The following is a 20274-nucleotide window of genomic DNA, read 5'->3' as shown; positions in this document are numbered from 1 at the left end:
TAACTATATTCTGTTTCACTAATGATCACTGTTTAAATATGAATCCATATGTATTTTGCCAGCGGTTACAGAAAAGCAAAAGTACTAAAAAAACCATTAGACAAAAAGTGTTGTCCTGTGAAGCACTTCGTCTTTCTTTATGCACAAATGAACTAGTGAAAGACAAACATCCTGGCTGTAATTGATGTTTCTGTGACTGTAAATTATGAATTATGAATATTTTCATTATTGAATCCACTGATGATTTTCTCTCTAGGTTGAGTCAGAAAATTATTAGTATTTTTCATTATTCAGTGTTTGCTTTCGGCAAACAAACCAAATTGAGGAACGAAATGTTAACAGACTTCTTAATCTGATTCAAAATGTAATTTAGCATGTACCTCTGAGAAGAATAGAATTTTTAATAAAATATCTCCTTTGTTCCAAGTATGCACACTCTTAAATATACCAACATTGAAATCCCTGTTCAACCTCTGCTTTCTGGTGAAAGTCAACATATTTCAAAACTGAGTGATACTTGGAGCTCTTCATAAGTTCCACCGGTGATAAAAAAAATAAAAATGTGAGGAAAGTAACCACAGCCTGATGCTGCCACCACCGTGTTTCACTGTGAGAATGGTCTCGTTCCGAATCCTGTTGTTGGAACAAAATAATACTATTAAGTATTGAAATAGTTTCATTTCATCAAATTATAAAACTTTCTCCCATAAAGTGATAGTTTTGATTCAGATTTTAATATTTTCTGATAAGAAAAAAAAGGTCATCTACTGTGTCAGCATAATGCTGCCAGCACCGTGTTTTAAAGACGCAGAATCATGTAACATCGACTTTTTGGACTTTTTATTTCATCAATAAAAACATCTGCCAAGATCATTACCTGAGCTACTTCTCAGTGAGTCGCTGGTAAAAACGCTGTTAAAGGGTTAATACAGGAGCCATGTTGTCATGACTTCCTGAAGGCGGAGTTTTGGAAAGAGCGGGAGCTTCTTAAAGAGACAGAGGCCCAATTTCAATGCATGAAATTACCTACTCAAATTTCTTTCACATTTGAACATTGGATATACATAACCTTATTTTCAATAACTGAAGGTAACATATTTACTTAATTGTGCTATAAAATGGAAACTATTTGTATGGAAAACACATAATACTGCCCCTTTAAAAGTAACGTGTCCATTTTTAAGAACACAAAGTATCTTTCATGTTGACCGGTTGACTAGTTCAGTTTTGTTTTAATAAGAAGAAGGTCTTTCTTTTTTGCTGTGTTTTCAACAATTCCAACAGTGAAGTCCACCATGTGCATAGTACTGAAAATACTGGGTTGTCAAAGTATTTCCACAGAGAAAAAGTAGAATTAAAGTACTCCAAGGTATTTTTTTCTTTTATGTAGGAACAAATGTACCACACATGTGAAGCTAAAGGTGTTATAAAGTGCGAGTTATGTACCAGTTATGCACAAAAACAGATTAAACATGTACATCTGGATACGTTTGGAAGCAATCGAGTCTCAGCTAGAGAAGTTTAACTCGGTTGTGTTGTTCCACTGAAGCCTAAAACTCCAGTTTGTGTTGTCACTGCACTCCCTGCCTGTGACGGGGCGGCTAAGCACATCTTGTAAACAGAGGCACCTGTACGCTGACATTACATGCAAAAATATCCGATTCGAGCCGCTGGAGTAAATCTGAGCAGGGTTCCCATTTTTCTCTGTCATCCCCTCTCTCCTCTCCCCTCCGGTTCCTGGCTCGTACTGTCAGGCCAGCGCTACCCTATTTTAGGCTTCAGAGCCCCTATGTCTCATCCCACAGGCTGTTAGAGCACATATGGTGCTACAGAAACACGGCTCAGGGCAACATTATCAATTCATTGCTTTGTTTCCGAGGCTTTTCTTTTCAACACATGGCTCCCGTTTTTTTTTATTAAGGCTCATGTTTATGAGAACAAATAAAGGAGGTTCGATTATTAAAACTGCCACCTCGACGTAGAGCAAAGTCCTGCAGAGTTTGAGGTAATGTAATGTATTACTGTCAAACAGACAGGGCACCTGTCAACTTCCTGTCGTGTGCCAGCGAATGACACACAGTCGTAATTGTTAAGCAGTTAACAGCAGGTCTGCTCCATGGGTTTGTCAACCGGTTGCCTTCCATTGTGGCGGAAACACAAAATGACGGCTGCTCTGGGAGGCCTCGCACTATGTGACTCATGTTGTGTTCAGAAGAGCTGGCTCACAAACGTCCCCCGAGGAGAGGGCTGAGAGAAGGCTAAGGCTGTTAGCGCAGCGTTAGCCGCAGTCATTTGCACTCCGATGGTTCCACTGTGGCTCAGAGACAAAAGATGTTTCCCAAAATGTCCTGAATATGTCGGTTGGTAACCATCTGTGTGGAGAGTGTCTTGCAAACACGTTCACAAACAAATCTTTTTGGCGACATTACAACCACAAACTTCAAACTACGGAGTTACACTGTCAAATATTAACCACAAGAGAACAAATGGGGATTCGTTTCTCAGAGTCATATTTTGTCCATCTTGAATCTCACAGTTTCAAGTCGGAAACTTGAAACTGTTTTCAAGTTTAAATTACTTGAAAATTACTAAATTAATTACTTACTAAATTATTTAGTTTTCAAACTAGGTAATTTAATGAGTAAGCTAAATAGCTAGTTCACCAAATGTATGTAGTTCCAATTTAAATATTTAGCTAACGGCTAAAAGCTTAGCTAGCCAGTTAACTATGTAGCTCTAAACTAACCATTTAGCTCTAAGCTAGCTAAATATTTAGCTACAGAAATATTTACTTGTCCACCCATTTAGCTCCAAGCTATGTTTAGCTCTGAGTTAACTAAATAACTATAAGAGTTAGTTCTGAGCTATAAGCATGTGGCTAGCTAAATACTTTAATAACTTTTTCTATTTCAGAAAAAGTTAGCTAAATGTTTAGCTAACATGCAAATTCATTGGCCAATAAGCGGAAGTGGAGTGTCAAAATAAAAGCTGGGTGTTTGGAACTTTTATGTAAATGCCTTATTTTCTATAAGTCTGTTGTTGAGAATGTCATCATTTAATTCCCCTCTGGGATCAATAAAGTATTTTTAATTGAATTATGCACATCAATGCATAAATAAAAAATAAAAAATCTAGATGAACATTATAAAGTCATGAATATATATATATATATTCCAGTGGTTGCATAACACACACAGCAGTAAGCAATAAACCAGAATCTAGTTTAAAAATATTTAACTACGTGTCGTTCAGTGTTAAGTCACCGTAGAAAAACACCAGCAGGGAATAAAATCCCTCCCTGAAAAACATTAAATGATAAATCTGATGCAAAAACGGAGTGCAGTGATGTTAGACCCCCAGATAGGTTTCCATAGGGGATTACTCAGAGGGTTAACCTCAGTGTGAGTCTGAAAATCCATCAGCTCAGCAGCTTGGGAAAAATAGAGAACTTTTCTTTAAGGCTATTTTTCCTTCAAGACCTTTTTTAAACAACTCTGAATGTGCAGTCACGTCTGGCAGAAGCTGTTAGGTGTCTTACATTAATGTGCAAATGCCCAAATGACTAAAAGTCGTTAACAGATTCATGGTGTTAGAAATGTCACACACTTTTCAGAACGGAAGAAGACTGATATTCCTTAAAGGGTAAATGCCTTTCCCTTTAAATAATGTAGAATTTTATCATCTGCACCCTGACTGGGTAGAATGATTAATGGGGCTGAATAAAGACATTTAAAATGGCCTTAATGTAGGAAATTAAATAACACATAAGCAGGAGCATAAGAAGAATAAAGACGCTTAATCTGCTTCATCGATTAATTTTCATGTGTTAAAGTGGGATTACATTTGGGAGTCGTCAGTAGTAAATGTCTTACCTGCAGTTTACAACAATCCGAATGTTCAGACCCTAGAAGATATTAGTTAGGACTTAAAATTACTTTATTGTCCTGCAGTGATTTGCTGTGCTACAGTGCTATAAACAACACATTTGGTTTGTTCTGTGTTATTATTTATTTCCTCCTGCTGTACCATGTGTATCATTACACAAAATCTTTGAACTTAGAATATCCAGAGTGCAATTGATAATCTATTCAGATGTTATATTGAAATTCAAACTTGGGGTGTGCTGTGGTGGCGCGGGGGGTTAGCACGCCCCACGTTTGGAGGCCTTAGTCCTCGACGTGTATGTCGCGGGTTCGACTCCCGGTCCCGACGACCTTTACCGCATGTCTTCCCCTTTTTCCTCACCCTCCTTCCTGTCTGCCTACTGTCGAAAAAATACAAGCCACTAGTGCCGCAAAAACAAAAAGAAATTCAAACTTACTGTAGTTTAAATGTGTTTCTTAAATAGTCCAGTATAGAATACAGTAATGCAGCATTATTTAACTTCAGCGGTGACTCAACTGGTTTTGTGTCAGATGAGCATATATTTGTAAAACCAAACCAATCAAAAAGCTAATTTTGCCTCTGGCTGCAATTAAAAGTGGATTTTCAGTTATGGATTCTGGTTCTAGTAATAATTAATTCATAGCAGTTTGGCAGAGCTACAAAGGGGGGAAAATAATCAGAGGAGCCTTTTATGACTCACTCTTTGATTTTCACACAGGTCTCAGGGCATTCAAGTCTCTCAATCCTCAGGTCTACCGTCGTTTTCTAATGAACTGTATTTAAATATTCATTCCTGTTTAAAATGGACTGTTTCAGTATTGCTTTGGTAAATGTGCTTATTGTTCATCAAGCTGTGTGATATCTTGTAGATCTATTCTGTCTGTTGTTACCATTTCACATCGGGGTCTTTTTGCTTTCATCTTGATGAATATTTCCCTTTTTTTTCAAAACACAACAATGAATATGTAAAAACTTTCACATGAGCCTCCCTTCAGCCACTTCCTCATCCACACACAATGTAGACACTATTAGCTTTCAGTTCTGGTCTTGCTAGCTAATACTTCACTGCGACAATTCCTCATTGTTTTAACTCTGTGATTTAAACTTAGGCCCCGCCCACACCAAATGTGTTTTTTTGTTTGTTTTTTTTTCTACAACACGAAAAACAAGTTGTCAATCATAAAGACTCCTACTGGGCCACACTGGACTGTTTCCAGAAATATTTTCATCCATAATGAAACACAAAAAACATCCCAAGCCGCTGTCTTTACTCCCCCAGGCCAGTAAGTGGTGCTAGCAGTTATCTTTTACATTTTCCAGACTCTGTTTATGGTTTGGAAATGCAGTGAGCTTTATTCATCCCTTTGAATGCTAAATGCTGGCAGAGCGTCTCAGAATTACACGTGACACTGACAATGATTAGCTATGTTTCATTTCACCAAATCTCTGTGAGGCCTGCAGATTTGTAACGACAAACTCCGACAACATTGTTGGAGGGAAGCGGGTTCAGTTCCTCTGTTTTAGGACAAATCACAGCTGCTGATTGGTCAGTTGAGGCTTTTCACAACATTTGGTGTTTTTAAGGTTTCAGAAGAAAGAAATTGCTGTCATTGTGTGGCAGAAAAGCACAAAACCTTATAAAATGCTTTGTTATCTTATTAATTAATTCATGTTGAAATGTCTGGAATTGGTCAAAAGTGACATCATCAATGATTAATCATTGGTTAATCAAGTGTCACTATGTAGTAGCATTAGAAAACAGAAATCGAAGGGCAACTTGATGATTTAAAGCGATGTAGCGCCACAAAAAACTCAAGTCAGATTGAATTCAAAGAGTCAAGTCCTTAAAAATGTTGTGAATTCTCACAAGTCTGTGAATGCAGTGGATGACGAATGGAGCACAAGATGTGCAACGTGTGTCCCAAAATGTGTTTTATTTGGACTTGGGAAGGTTTTATTTTGTTTTTGGCCTGGAAACTGTCAGTCAGATCTGGTGACCCTGATCAAAGGACCAACCAGATGCAGTCTTGAAGTACCCACTTGTATCTTGCTTACAAACTGACGCATGAGAACTCCGTCTGCAAGAACACGGACCTTTATTTAAAACCGTCGAGAAGATTCAGGCTCTCAAAGGGTTGTCTGCAGCGACTGTAGGAATCCTTGTTTCAGAAGCCGACATCATTCACACGTGAACTATATCTTTTTCTCTTCAGAGGCGCCAGGTGGAAAGGGGGCCATAATCACACATGATTATGTAGTTAACTTAAACCCCTCCAACAGATGTTGAGGGAAATGAGGTTAAGAGCAGGTGCATCTCAGGCATAATCAAGCAGGCTGCCTCCCACATGAGCGGCACCAGAGGCAAGATTATCAAATCCCTGCCTCCATTTCCTCTCCTCTGGGGCAGCGCCTTCTCTTTCAGAGCCATAAATTGCACACTGAAAGAATAGTGATGGGGGGGAAATGGACACATTGTGCTCAGGGTGAGGTTATTAATTCAGAGATTTGTGGAAGCAGGCTCCCTCGGGAGCGACCGGCCGATTTTCAGAAAGCCCCGGAAACGAGGCGCGTTTTGACAGTTAGGACTGTGATGCAAAGCAGCTCTGAGGATACGCTAACAGAAACGTCTCCATTCTCTACCTGATACCGGCTCAGGAGGACCAGTAAAGCCACGTCATGCGGGGGGATTCAGATAGTATGAGGGGAGTTTCATCAATCCATCAGCGTGTTGGATCAGTTCTCTTTCAGGGCCGACTACTGCGCCACGGTGGGATCAGATGGGACGGGCAGAAAAAACCCGGTGCTGTCCACTGGTTCAGATCTGTACTCTACTACAGAGATCTAGGGACACTGTAGATAAAACAAAGTATATGTGGGCCTCAAACCTCAATAATTTTGAGATTAATTTTCGGAAAAACAGCACAGAAATTTCTGAGTGTGTAAGTCAAAGAAAATTTGCTAGGAAAAAACTCAGAAATTTCTGACTTTGATAAGTTGAAAATTTGCAAGAATTTTTTTTTTAATTTATGAGTTTTAAAAGTCAAAAATTTGTCAGACAAAAAAAAAGGTTAAATGCAGAGATTTTTGAGAAATAAACTTGGAATTTGAACATTTTAGAGATTTGAAACTCAGAAATGTCCTTGCTTCTTTCTAGAAAATCTCTGATGATCTCACAAGTAGCTCAAAAATGACACAATTTTCAAAATTTTTCACACATAAAAAAAAAATCTGAAGCATAAACTATATGAAAATTTGTTTCAGAAGTCTAAAATTTTCAACTTGAATCTTTTGAAACAGACATTTCTGAGGTTTATCAAATGTACAACTTTTCAAACCCAGGAATGCATTTTAAATTATTTTGTGCTTGATGATGTTTTTGTCCATTCTCAGCAGTAAGAGCAGGACTTTGGTCGCTCTCTGAAAACACCTGCTGTTTTTTACCTGTTAGTGTAAAAAGTGATTTAAATTTACAGTACTGTCATTTTAAAGTAGGTTGGCAACAACCTGTGACATTAAATCAATGCCGTGTCTTATTTTCTTTTTTCACAGTTGGTTTAACTTGATCACATTCAGATTGTTTTTCGTAACTGTAAAGGGATTTTTACAGTTCCTGTTTCACATCCAGCACATTTCTCCCATCCTGCTGCCTTCAACGAACGTCTGATCCAGCACTGAAATTATTTTAAGAAGGTTTAGGTGTTAAAAACTAATTGGTTTCCTGATGAAATTGGCTTTGGGAATGTATCATGGAAAGTTACTTTTCTCCTCTGATTGGTAAAGAACTCTTGACCCAGTTCTATCTAAAGCTAAAGCTGTTTTACCTTCCAAATTAATTTATGTTTTTAGTTGTTGTTTGCATAGATCATTAAAAAGTAATTGGTTATGCAGAGACACAGACATGTTTTCTGGCACCTTTGAAGCTTATGGGGGGAAAAAGCTTGTTTTGTATAAGAAATGTCTTTAGTTGATGATACAGTAAATAAATACAATTGCAAGAAATGACTTTATGTCTGTGTAAAGATTTGATATGATTGTGTGGTTAGACTTGTTGGAGCCCGTAAAGATGTTATTAACTCTCGATTCTAGTCGTGTTTCAAACTGTTTGATCTCAATTAGAGTTGCAGGTGCTTTTAAATTCAGAATAAACACTTCAAAATGTTGATTCCTTATTGTTACAAACGGTGCTGGTTTCAAACAGGAAGTTAACTCATGAACTTAGTCAACATACGACAGATGCTGCAACGGGCAAGTTTCACTTGAACTGTCAACATGTCCCATCATTCTGAGACCAGACTGTATCTGGTAATGATGAATAAAATATAATATAATCAATAAATACAAAATGGTTCTTAATATACTGGCCATTAAAACAACTGTCGCTCATTTTAACCTCACATTCCACTTAAACATCACTTCCTGTCTGGAAGTACAGCAACCTAAAGGGAAGCCTCTAGTTAAATAAAGCTTAAGGAGAAACATAAATATGTTTCAAAACTGTATTTTACTACAAATTAAGCTAGCTGTAACAAATGCATTGGACTGAGCAGGACTTACACTCTTAGAAACGTTGCAAGAGCTGGGCAATTCCTATAAGCAAAAAAACAAGTTGTGAACCTAAAATCATCCTCACCTTTGATTGGGGGTTTGCGTGCTTGTTTACAGGAAGCAAGGCCTTAAATATTTATGGCGATGCGGCAGAAACACTGGAGCTCTGCACATATTTGCAGTTTATTTATAAACAATATTTAGCTAGCTATTTTCTATAAAAACATGTAAACCTGAAGCCAAAACAAACAAGGTCAGCATAATTTGAACTATCTCAAACCACTATTAGAAGTTTCACTAGTTTTCGATAAAATTTAAACATATGTGAGAAAGAGGTTTTTAACTATTAAACATACAAGTCTATTGACCTTCAAGGAAAAAGAAAGAGTCACAAATTTAATGACTTTAGACTCGACTTGAAGAAAAGATAAAACACTTTGGACTGGGTCCTTCAATACATGTTTACTAGAAGATTATAGTAAATTGTGATCCTCCAATGTGATTGGCTGATTCACTATGTAATATAAACTTTTTTTTAAACTTGTCCTGTCTGTCAGTGTGTAACTCAGAATTGTTGTCTGAGTGTAAAGATGAAACCCAACAGATTTACTTTCCCCATGATGCTCCACTTGATATATAGATAAACATCAATCTAGATGTGATACATGATAAATATATACAGGTTTAAATATTGCCACTAGATGCATCTTGTATTTTCATGCACTGTGTGTTTTCCAATGATGTTACAGCTGTTATATGCATGTCCCTCTTGTTTGTTGTTGTGATTTCTCCGTTTTGTTTTTTCTCTTTCTGCAGGTTTATAGGCAGACCTGAATGTCGTTGACTTGTGTTCTCTCTCTGCTTCTTTCTCTCCTCTCCTCCTCTCATTTCCCCTCAAATCTTTCCTCCACCTTTCTACCTTTCTTTTTTCCTTTCTGTCTCATCTCTGAGTTTATTGCATTTGAAATAAACACAAAGAAATTTCATAGAACGTTTTATAGATTAAATCAAATCTACCTCGGTCAAGAGTTGTGGAGCTCACTTTAAAATCCAACCATTTCAACGAGATTCACAATTTTACTGTCTTCTTATGTATGCAACCTTGGTGTCATATTTTGGTATTTTAAACAGCTCCATAAAGCTTCATAAAGTCTTTCAGGAAACAGCTCCTCTCCAGAAGCAATGCTCAAACACTCATCCAAACATTCCTCACGTCTCAGTTGGACCATTCCACTGCCATGACTGCAGGGAGTCCAAATAACTTTCTTCAGAAGCCTTTAACCCATCTATATTTGTAGATAAACTACTAATGGGTAATACTGGCGGAATACAAGCCTTGCTGTAAAATCCAGGGTGTCTTTATAGCCAAAACAAATCAATATTTATGTTTTTTTTTCTATGTTAAATATCTTCCCTGCAATCTGGTGGAATCCAGTCTGCAATGGGAACCAGTTTCCAGAACATGTTACTGCACTGGGTGGAGTTTTGAATACAAACTCAGAGCTCCACACAACTCTTTCAATAAATCAAGCAAAAATCATTCAGTCAAAATATTTGTTGTTAAATTAATGATAGCTGGGGGCGTGCCATGGTGGCGTAGGGGGATAGCACGACCCGTATTTGGAGGCCTACAGTCCTCGAAGTGGCTGTCGCGGGTTCGACTCCCGGACCCGACGATATTTGCCGCATGTCGTCCCCCCTCTCCTTCCCCGTTTCCTGTCAGCCCACTGTCATATAAGGGACACTAGAGCCCACAAAAAGACCCCCTGGAGGGATAAAAAAAAAAAATTATGATAGCTTTATGTCCTTTCAGTGTTATGGAGGATTAATATTCTCCATAACACTGAAAGGAGAGAAAAAAGGGAAACATACGAAACCTTTTGTTATTCTTAAACATAAAGAAATGAGAAAAATTACTGGCACAATTTAAAAGGAGAAATACTTCTAGAGTCCACATTGTGTATATCTTTTTATTAGTTATGGTTACACATCAGATCATTGCACTTTTGAAGATGTTTTGTCTTTGCAGTATATAGTTGAGGACGTAAGTAGAGCCTGTTTCTATTCATCAGTAATGAAGGCCTCTTCTACCTCAATCAATTTCATGCATTTGTTGGTTTGTTTGACTGTGAATGAGCTTTTGTCCAGTCAGTCTGTTATGCTGATTTAACACATGCCTGCAGCTTAAAAACTGAAAAAGAAGAATTGAGGGTATTTACCTAAATGGGATTTATTTAAGGGGTTGGTTGGGAGACACAATGCGATGTTTCCTTCGTCAAAGCAAAGTCTTCACTGTTCTTAGAGGTTTTCTCTTACTCCATCCACAGGGACTGTTTAAGTCTGACTTTGTTGGTGGGGGAAATGCTTTTAGGTGTTTATATAGTATATTTACTGTGCTAAACAGTCCCAGGATCAGAACACAGAGAAGTCTTTGTTCAAGACCTTCAGAAAGTCAAAACATCCCCTGAAGATTTTATGGGAACTGAGGTATATTCAGTCTATGTGTCAGTTTAAGGAATTCCAGGATAATTGCTGTTTGGGTCCTGATGAATTTGGATTTCAGGTCTAAAAATATGAATATTTCTGTTACCAAAACTTGGCCCTATTAACATCTGCCTCCCTGGACAGAAAAAAGATAAATCAGCTTATATTTCTAATGTTGTATTAAAGTGTGGTGCATCAGAGCTACTGTCTAATTAAACCTGATAAAAAATAACTGCTTAACCATATACTTAGCATTTTTCAGCCATGGTTGCAATCATAGTTATTGATTGGATCCGAACACATATACCGAAATAAATGTTTTAGAGAGCATCACTACTTTGAGAATTTTCTTCATAACACAAATTACAGTTTTGGTGGGAATTAAAAACACTTCATGGCTCTGTATCCCAACCATTAATCTTTACTGTTTGCAGAAACATTCAGAAAATTTCATTAAAAAATTAGCGGTTCACACTGGAAGGAGAACAGCACCATGAACTAAATGCTCCCAGTTGGATTGGAATTTTTCTGAGTAGAAAAGAGTTTCACTGGTTTTGATTGAATCTTAAAAGAGATAGATTTTTTTAATGTTTTTTTTTTTGATAAAATCAAAAGTGTCCAATTTAATTTTGATTTTATTACAGCCAACCTGGATAAAAGTGCTGTTTAGAGGGGCATCCTTATCTAATCCAGTATTACTCTGTTATTGTCAATTTATTGCATTGTAAAAACAGAAAACACACACGCACACACACCTACCTGTCTCACTGTACTTCTGTAGACTTATATTCAGTTTCTACAGCTTAACTCTGACCGTTTCCCTAAACAAAACCACCTCACATATATACTCAAATCACATCTTAGTCCTAAATCTAACACATTACCCAAAAATTGTTTTTACATTGAGTGGGCATCACAGAATGTCTTCACAACTACAAATGTGAACATAATGTTGGTTATTTGCCAAGAAAAAGTCCTCACAAAAATAGCTAAATGAGTACAAACACACACACACACACACACACATGTCAAAGCTCTTCCTGAACTCACCAGTCTACTAAGTCCTCCTACTGCTGCTGCTCTTTGTCAACACATTTCTTTGTCCCCTCCTTTCAGATCAGTGGTTGGTCTAACAGATCTCAGGCCTCCCTCCCTGCAGCAACACGTCACATTTAGAGCAGAGTTTGGTTTCATTTATGAGGAAGTGAAACTCCCAGACTCATTCTCACTGAGAGGAGAAATGGCGCAGACAGGAGTTCAGAAGGACCGAGAAAGATTCTCTTGTTCCATCTGTTTGGATCTATTGAAGGATCCAGTGACTACAGCCTGTGGACACAGCTACTGTATGAACTGTATTACAGACTTCTGGGATGGAGAGGAAAAGAAAGGAACCTACAGCTGCCCTCAATGTAGAGAGACCTTCAGACAGAGGCCTGTCTTGAAAAAAAAACACCCTGTTAGCAGAGTTAATAGAGGACCTGAAGAAAAGCAGAGCCAAAGCTGCTCCAGCTGACCACTGCTATGCTGGACCTGGAGATGTGGCCTGTGATGTCTGCACTGGGCAGAAGATGAAAGCTACAAAGTCCTGTCTGGTTTGTCTGGTTTCTTACTGTGAGAATCATCTCCAACCTCACTATGAGTCTTCTGCTTTTAAAAAACATAAACTGGTTGAAGCTTCTGCTAAACTTCAGCAGAACATCTGCTCTCGTCATGATGAGGTGATGAAGATCTTCTGTCGTACTGATCAGCAGTGTATCTGTTATCTCTGCACTATGGATGAACATAAAGGCCATGAAACAGTCCCAGCTGCAGCAGAAAGAGATGAGAAACAGAAGAAGCTCCAGGAGAGTCGACAACAAATCCAGCAGAGAATCCAGGACAGAGAGGAAGATGTGAAGCTGCTTCAACAAGAGGTGAAGGCCATCAATGTCTCTGCTGATAAAACAGTGAAGGACAGTGAGAAGATCTTTACTGAGCTGATCCGTCTCCTCCAGACAAGAAGCTCTGATTTGAAACAGCAGATCAGATCCCAGCAGGAAACTGAAGTGAGTCGAGTCAAAGATCTTCAGGAGAAGCTGGAGCAGGAGATCACTGAGCTGAAGAGGAGAGACGCTGAGCTGGAGCAGCTCTCACACACAGAGGATCACAATCAGTTTCTCCTCAACTACCCCTCAATGCCAGAACTCAGTGGGTCTAAATGCTCACCTAGCATCAACATCCGTCCTCTGAGGCACTTTGAGAACGTGACAACAGCTGTGTCAGAGCTCAGAGAGAAACTACAGAAAGTCCTGAGTGACTCATGGAGAAACGTCTCACTGACGGTCACTGAGGTGGATGTTCTGCTGTCAGAACCAAAGACCAGACCTGACTTCTTAAAATACTCTGAAGGAATAACTCTGGATTTAAACACAGCATACATAAAACTGTTATTATCTGAGGGAAACAGAAAGGCAACAAAAATGAAGAGAATTCTGTGTTATATTGACCATCCAGACAGATTCAAACATTGGGATCAAGTTCTTAGTAAACAGAGTCTGACTGGACGTTGTTACTGGGAGGTGAAGTGCAAAGCAGACAAATTTGAAGTAGCAGTTTCATACAAGAATATCAGCAGATCAGGAAGTAAAAGTGATTTTCGATACAATAACAAATCTTGGGTTTTATATTGTAACAGAGGCAGGTATATATTTTATCACAACGGTGTTAAAACCAAACTGTCAGGTCCAGATTCCTCCATAGTAGGAGTGTACCTGGATCACACAGCAGGTATTCTGTCTTTCTACAGCGTCTCTACAGCCATGACTCTCCTCCACAGAGTCCAGACCACATTCACCCAGCCGCTACATGCTGGACTTGGGTTTTATAATGATGGAAACTCAGCTGAGTTCATTAAGCTGACATAGACAGAAGTAAATTCAAGTCCAGTTGGTTAAAATTTGTTTTGGTTTCAGTCCATCTGGTCTGCATCATTGCAGCTGGACTTCACTATAGGGTCATTTGTTCACTGATCAGAGATCAGCTGGATACTTTGTCAACTGGTTTATCGTTTTGTTGATGGTGCAGTTTGTCTGGGTGATGCCCCTACCTGTTTCTGTCCAGCCATGGAGACTATAACTGTTTAGGGGAGGAGGGGTTATTCATCTCAACTAATAATGTTTACAATTCATTATTTGTTAGAAGAAAAATGCTGCTGGAACTAATGTTCAGAAAAACTGATGTAAGCTATGATCATAAATCAAAAAATCTGACATTAAATTGGTGATTAAAAAATCAAATTCTGTGAATTTATTGAAATTCTCTATTTGTTGTCTGAAAATTCATCCAAAGATTTTTTTAAGCTTTACTTTAGTTTACCTTTTCTTTTAGAAAATGAGAAATAACTTCTTTCTAGTTTCCATTTTATATATTCTCCTTGTGGGTAAAATACATTTCAATATTTTCAAATTGAACATGTGCCTGTATATGAATCAGTTTGCCAAAAAATACTGTAATTGCCTTCTGAAAAGCAATCTAAACGTTTTTATGTACTAATCTTGGATGCTTGATTTACCAGGTTTTGTTTAGTCTGCTGACATGTAAACGTGTTCTTCATGATTAAAATGGGATGGAATGAAGATTTGTGTCTTAAGTCTCTCTACATAATATTTTCAGCTTCCATTCATTTGATGGCACAAACCCAAAAGGTCAGAACAGTCTTGATTCTGACCTAGACTGTTGTAAAGCTCATCACTATAACGTCACTTTAAGGTAAAATAATATCAAGAAACAAATAAATGTTCTGCCAGCTTGGTTCTAATGCTCATATAACTTTTATTTAGATTTATATTAATACATGTTAAAGTAACGCTTTTTTCAAGCCAATGGCCTCATTCTGCTGGGCTAAAACTTATTGAGTGTAAAAAAAATAAATAAATACACCAGACACTGGTGTTTGATGTGAGGAGTTAAATGATTAATCGTGATTCTCTGTACAGTGGTAACAGGCAGAGACCTTTGCTCTCTGACCCCAACAACTGATGGAGAACACAGCCACCAGCAGTGCATCCTGTTTACTGTACAGTGAGAAATAAATCACCACATGAAGTCACTCCCACTGACAGACCGATGACCTTTGATTCCAGAAGGCTTCTGCTGAGGAACACAACAGGTTCCACGATGAGACCAGACTGTGCCCTTTCGCTTCAGTCATCCACACATATTGTGCTCTTCCACATGAGCTTCAAATTAGCTCTGCACCAATCCTGTAAGGACCGGGCTGTCTCTCTCTTTGTCATCAACAGATGAGATATGCAGGTTCACATCCAGGAGGGAGGCGGCGGCGGCTCGTTTCTGTGCACGGCGGTAAGTCTTGGTGGAAATGTTGAAATGCTTTTAATAACACATGCTGAGCGAACCCACAGCATCTGAGAATCACCTGCTGGTCTGTGCCCTCAGGACATCGACAAGATGTTTCCCTTCCTCCTCAGACTTCCAGGAGCAAAATAAAAAGTTGGTTTTCTTATTCTGCAGAGAAACAGAGACGGAGTTATTTCTAACTCTGATCACCAGAGAAAGCAGCCTTCCTGTTCCTCTTCTTTCCTCCAACACTCTTTCTTCTTTAACGTTTTTTTTTATTTTGCAACGAGTAATAGCTTGACTTCATGTTTTTATTCTGACAGACTCATAAGCTGTTGTACCTGCTAATGTGAGAGGAGAGCCATGGGAACTGTAGTGGTGATGCCATGAATCAGAGGCTACTTTGGTTGGATATGAATTAGAAGGTCAAAGGTTCTTGAGTTCACTTGTTCTAGTCTTCTTGAAGAAAACACTGAGTACTGACTTTGTACCAGTTTATACAACTTCTTGAAATCCTTCAAACAAATTACCACTGCTTGTATTTTTTAAAGGTGTCTTCAAGGTTTTGAAAGTGCTTGATTTCTGTCTAAAGTCCTTAAAAGTGTTTGGTGTTCTACCTGCACAAAATACAATCTAACATTTACATTTGGAAAACCATTTATAGGGTCAGCGTTATGTATTTTCCAGGCACAACAAAGTAATTAATGTTATCTCCAGTTGTTAATAAAAATACTGTATAAAACATAGCTTAAAAAATTTTTGAGTTTGTAAATGAATGCATTGAAATTAGGCCTTTGTCTCTTTAAAAACTCCTGCTCTTTCTGAAACTCCGCCTCCAGGAAGTCATCACAACATGGCTCCTCTATCAACCCTTTAGAAACTTTTCATTTGATCAATGTTTCACTCAGAAGTGGCTCCTATAATGAGCTCAGCAGGTGTTTGCTGATTGCTGCTTTTGGCTTGGACATCTGAACTTCCTGTTCCCAGGTGTTCAGTGGGCACCTTGTGTTTTCTGTGTTTTCAAGAGAGTGGTTCAGTGCCTTAGTGACCAAATTTAGCCCAGCTTCGCCCAGTTTTACTGAATACTTTGCAAACCCAGGAACAAAGAACAGCAAGTCACTTCACTGAACCAATATGCCACAGAAACATTTCCTTCTGCAAGAAATACAGAAAATTGAAATCAACATGGCAATATTCCACTTAAATATATCAGTACATAAAACTTCAGCCGTTCACCTACGCGTAGCAGTTGCTTAAAGTAAAAGCAGAAGAAATGTATCTTCTTCTATAATTTATGCCGCTACTTCGACAGTTAAAAAGCCTGGTTTACTCCCACTGAATGCATGTCTTTGACTGCTTCTCTAAAAGAGCATATCATTTTAATTTTTCATCAGATGTTGTTGAAATTTATTTTTTATTACTTCGGGTCGGTCTCGTATGGCAGTGTTTTCCCTGAAGTTGTCTCTTTGTGTCTGTAGGACGGAGTCGGCCGGGCCCTGGGCTGGTGCCGGAGGAGCCTGTTGTTCCGGGGACAACAGAGAACCTTCATCCAACCACTGCTCCACCGATCCGGGAGAAAGGAAGGAAGACCTCAACATCTCTTTGAATCGTGTGTTTGGTTTTATTTTGAGTTCCAGAAGGACAAATCAAGTCTCTACCTGGTATCTTTTACAACCAAAGCAGTCAAAATGTCTCCACTCAGTTTCTGCCTCATGTCTAACACAACGCTACAAATGTGTGCAAAACTTTGCCAATACAAACACAATTTCACAATTAAGGTGTTTCTATTAAATTAGAAGCTCAATTAAAATCATACGTGAAAAAGTTTGTTCACAACAATAAGTCATGTCACCAAGATCCTCCAACTACTTCCTGTGATTCTCTTCTTTGTGGTTTGTTTCAGTTGTTGATTAAGCGACAGGTTTGAAGTGAAAAAAAGTTTTGAGACAAACCAATGTCAATGGCCAAAAACCCCATCTCATGCTATAGCCAAAACTTTCCATGGACTAACAAGAGGTTTTTTTATTTTTTGAAATTGGATTGTTTTTATTAAGATCATCTATTTTCAAAATGTCAAGTTGTGACATTATTTGGTCAATGGAGATGCAGCTACATGCTGTTGTTTAGACTCGAGGTGATTTGGGATTTCAGATCCTGAAGCTCCACTTTTCTCACCTCTCTAAACAACGGACATTTACACCTAGTAATACCTCTACTCTGTTTTGTATTTGCCTTGTGTTTTAATAGTGGAAGAAAAGCTATAGTCTAATATTGGTCAAATATAACCTTCATAAGCACTCGACACTACAGCATACACTAATTAATCTGTTTCTGTAAAAACTCCTGCTTTTTCTGAAACAACTTCAGGAAGTCATTGCAACATCTATGAACCTCTTAAAGTTTTACCAATGTTTCACTGAGAAGTAGCTCCTATAATGAGCTCAGCTGATATGCAGCTCCACCAGATGTTTGCTAATTGCTGCTGGCTAGTCTGGAGGAGCTGAGTGGGGACGTGGTGGGGTTAGTGCTGCTTTGTGAGGCCTAAGTTTGTTAGCTTGGAAATTTCGCAGGTGGATCTAGGTCCACCCAGGTGTTTTGCACAGCTGAATGGTTGCCCTGGGAGATTAAAAGATTTCTCAAAACATGCATGAAAGAATCAAGGCAACACTCCAGGTTTGTTTTTGTTGAGGAAATACCATTATAACATCGTGTAGAGCTCAACAAGGTCAATTTTACATAGCACTGCTTCTTTAAAGTTACAGTGTTCACTTTACAACAGAACAGTTAGCAAATCACTTAGCCAGACATCTGGGAGTACTGCCATGGAAAAGCATCTGCACTTAGGGAACAATCAGTCCAAGGACAGCAGTAAAGATAACTGAAAAATTACTAAAGATATCAAGGTGTTCTGAAGGTCCATAAAGAGTCCAGACAGCAGCTCCACTGATTTACTACTGTGGGAACTGAAGAAAGCTGTTCGAGAACGAACACCTTTAATTGGCCGTTGCCAATGTGGCTGGAAGCTGGGTCTTCTTTGAGATGTTTAATATCTGACTGTATTAAAAAAATCTATTTCTCACAATCTAGAGTTCATAATACTGGCAGTCCGACAGTATTATGATTCACCTGTTTGGGAGAAAATGCAATTAAACCAAAAATTGTTCATAAACTGAAAATTTAGCTTTTACTTTAATTCCTTTCAGTCAAGAGAATTGATCATGTTAAGAAATGAAGCATCTCTCAAAGAATGTTGATAAAAATGTTGAGAAACGTGTAGATTAATTTATTATTACTGCTGGAGTATGGATAATTTGGGTCTTATATGTATTTTGCTACATACAAAGTAACTATAGAGGTTCGGAAAATGTTGTTTTGTTTCATTTTTATTGCTTGTTGTGGTGAGACACGCTCAGCATGGGAGGAAGAGCCGAGTTTCACAACAGATGTTCCCTTCTTTCAAAAATCTGGGAAACTACAATTCACCACAGAACGCACAGGGAGCTCAAGGAAAAAGTTGAGCAACATTTTAGTAACTGATGAAAGCACTGATGTTCTCTTTGGGGAGTCACAGGTATTTTGACAGGCAAACCCCAAACACTGAAGTAATTCCACAGTAGACTGAAAAGCATGAATTATGAGGTAGCTACATTTTCTCACACAACAACAAGAAAACATTAAGTATCATAGATCAGGTTTAATTCACTAAATATAGAAAACCCTGACATTATGCTGAACAGGAAATGTTCTTACAGAAATTTCCAGATTATACACAACATGTCTGAATTTGTAAAAAGCTCCTATTTTTTGTTACAGTGTTTTCTCACCCAATAGCCTGGAAGACATGTTACAATTCCAGCTGGATTGGTTCACTTTGACACTACACTGAGACAAAACTATTTGAAAAAGCTGTTGACCTTCTCGTCTGTGGGGGCGCTACACCAAGAGCCACTAAATGAAGCCGCACAAGAACCTCTGAAGAAGACACTTCTTCATTAAACGTAAACAAAAATGGAGGGGCATCAGATTTTAGCAGTTGTAGGATTTCTCTTTTGTTTTTGTGACTTATCTGTATTTTGCTACATGCCAAGTAGCAAAAGGATCACGAGAAATTTCTCCTGCTAACGCTAGACACGCCTGTTTGTTTTGGTTGTATTTACCCAGAATGCCCTGCGCTGTAGTTCATTTCCAGCTTTTGGAGAAGTCTTCTCTCATGTTTCAAAGCCTTCCCGTCCTCTCACTTTTTTATGAAGTGAGAACAAATCTGGTAAATAATTATACAAGTTATGAATTTGTATGAACGGTGCAGATTTCCAAATGCATTTTGGACAAATAAAAGCTATTATTTTGAACATAGCTGCACCCTAAATAAACTCAAATTACTACCCTGTAGAAGTAACATCCAAAAAAAACGTGAGATTTTTTTTCCTGCTTTTTGGATGACTCTCCAGTAATTATCAGAAGTGCATTTCCTGTGACTCACTTTCTTCCACACGTCCAAATGTAGCCCATGTCAGCCTTACAAACCAAACTGCACATTATTGTTTCCAACACTCACTAAAAAAACCCCAACCGCCTCCATTCTCACCACCTCTCTTTGAAGATGGTGATTACCAGTGTACCGTAATCATGTTACATATTCACAACACTTAATTCTGCCGAATTAAATCCTTGACATTTTCTTTGACAGCCACTCTACGTCCCTATGTGACGTTTCTCTGAGAACTTCTGGTGCCGGTGATGGTTTAATTTGTTCTGAAGAGTCGTGTTCAGCTGGCGCACTCCAGACTGATTCATTCCGGTTATTGTAACTTAAACAGCTTTTCAGTCGCTCGGCGCAAACTGGGTCAGCTGAACACTTTTTGCTGACAGGCAGCCGTACGATTCATCTCCCTGTTAAAATCCAACTTCTGATGCACCAACCATAAGTTCACTGATATCTAGATGCAAATATGATAATTTTACAGTATCGATGATCACCTGATCATCGGTACTGTTCTTCCTTAAATTTTATTTCTTGTTATTTTA

General features: G+C 38.4%; 1 pseudogene; it reads left to right on the top strand.

Moving 5' to 3' along the window:
• The first annotated feature begins 12124 nt into the window (after positions 1 to 12124).
• Positions 12125 to 14100, top strand: LOC114139746 (tripartite motif-containing protein 16-like; annotated as a pseudogene).
• The last annotated feature ends 6174 nt before the right edge of the window (positions 14101 to 20274 follow it).

Source organism: Xiphophorus couchianus, chromosome 23 (assembly GCF_001444195.1).
Source record: "Xiphophorus couchianus chromosome 23, X_couchianus-1.0, whole genome shotgun sequence".
Lineage (NCBI taxonomy): Eukaryota > Metazoa > Chordata > Actinopteri > Cyprinodontiformes > Poeciliidae > Xiphophorus > Xiphophorus couchianus.
The sequence above is the reverse complement of the archived record's forward strand: the minus strand, read 5'-3'. Positions and strand labels throughout refer to the sequence as shown.